General features: G+C 55.7%; 1 long non-coding RNA gene across 1 annotated transcript; it reads right to left on the bottom strand.

Annotated features, from left to right (window-relative positions):
- Positions 1 to 147: 147 nt before the first annotated feature.
- LOC113979659 lies at positions 148 to 1,209 on the bottom strand. The gene is made up of 3 exons (XR_003537946.1): positions 1,109 to 1,209; positions 750 to 914; positions 148 to 280 (listed from the first exon to the last, which is right to left on the bottom strand). It is a non-coding gene; the product is annotated as an uncharacterized LOC113979659 (long non-coding RNA).
- Between the last annotated feature and the right edge of the window lie 282 nt (positions 1,210 to 1,491).

Below are 1,491 nucleotides of genomic sequence, written 5' to 3'. Positions count from 1 at the left end.
TTTCTGTGGTGGCACCTTTTCCCTGGAGGAATCTTCATTTGTATGGATTTGGGGGCGGGGCGGGCCGGCAATTGCAGCGCAGGGCTGGCAGAGTTTGTGATTTTAGCAGACCCTCAGCTGCCCGGCAAGGCTCACATCCCACCGAGAATGCTGCTTTCACCCCAAGTTCAGGTCTGGAAGCCATACGTGGTGTAGCAGAGGACTGGATAGAAGGACCTACTGCTGCTACTCCTCTTGGAGCAGAAGCCACTGGCTGTGGGCAATTCCCACCTGAAGAAACCTTGGGGGAAAAAAAAAGACAAAAACGTCAAGAATTTTATGCTGCAGGATCCGTCCATCAGAGCTTGAAACAGAAGTCACAAAGGAGAAAACAAGCAGCAAATGACACCCCAGTGTTAAAGAAGCTTTTTTGAAAAACCTTTAAGAATTACAAACCTGAGGTAGAAAGAGCAAAAAAAACACCAAAAACCAACCAAACAAACAAAAAAAAACCAACAACAACAAAAAAACCCCCCTTATTAAAATACAACCCACAACAGCAGAGAAAAGTTTCTTGTCTGTAAAGAGTAAGCAGGTTAACACCAATGCCCCGTGAAATGGACTTTAATGCCACAAGCCTTCCACTACGCGTGGATCGAGACAACAGGTCCAGCATCTGAACAGCCCCCCTTTCCCACAAGCAAGTTTTTACTTCAGACTTGTCCAGGCAACAAAATTGATGCTGTTGTTGGGACATCTCCTGCACTCACCGGTACATTCTCCTCCTGCGGCAGAGCTGCCTTTCTCCTCCCCAGGCGCTCTGGCAGCTCCCTGACACGCTTCTCCAGCACCGCCGCCTCTGAGCTGCGCTCCTTCCAACGCTGCCTCTGGTGCTGCAGCCCGGCATTCTGCTCCCGCTTCACTTTGTTCCTCAGCTGAAGAAATGCACCGAGCAGCGGGGCAGGAGGGGAAAGCAAGGCAGAGAAAAACAAAGGAACTTTCAGGCAGGCAGCCACACGGGCCCGGCAGGAACGGGAACAGTGGCATTTCTTTGCAATGAGCTCAGAGAAGGAGCCGACCGGCTCTGAAGCCCTTAAGAGTTGAGGGTCACAAGCCGGCTTTCCATTACCTGCAGCTCCTTGGACAGGCGGTGGGTGGAGCTCAGCTACAGCCCGCGGCTTGTCCTTGGAACCACCAATTCGTCGGCCCTTCCTCAGCCCCTCCGGCGGCCCGGGCAGAGCCGCAACAGGCTCTTCAGCTGGTCCAGCTCCTGCGCTGCAAAGGACGAGAGAGAGCACGGCAGCTGCCCTGAGGAACGGCCCGGCGGGGGCTGCTCTGCTCCCGGGGCGCGGGGGAGCTCCGGGAGGTCGGCCCTGGGAATGGTGCCCGTGCTGCTCCGCAGCCCCGCCGTGCCGACATTGCCGAGTGCCAGCGGGATTCTTTGGCTCCTTCTGGGCTGTCGCTAGGGCGTGTCCAGGGTGAGGCATCTCAGGGTGCCCGTCCAGAGCAGCC

The sequence above is a fragment of the Neopelma chrysocephalum genome, unplaced genomic scaffold (assembly GCF_003984885.1).
Source record: "Neopelma chrysocephalum unplaced genomic scaffold, ASM398488v2 Primary Assembly neopelma1_86651, whole genome shotgun sequence".
Lineage (NCBI taxonomy): Eukaryota > Metazoa > Chordata > Aves > Passeriformes > Pipridae > Neopelma > Neopelma chrysocephalum.
The sequence above is the reverse complement of the archived record's forward strand: the minus strand, read 5'-3'. Positions and strand labels throughout refer to the sequence as shown.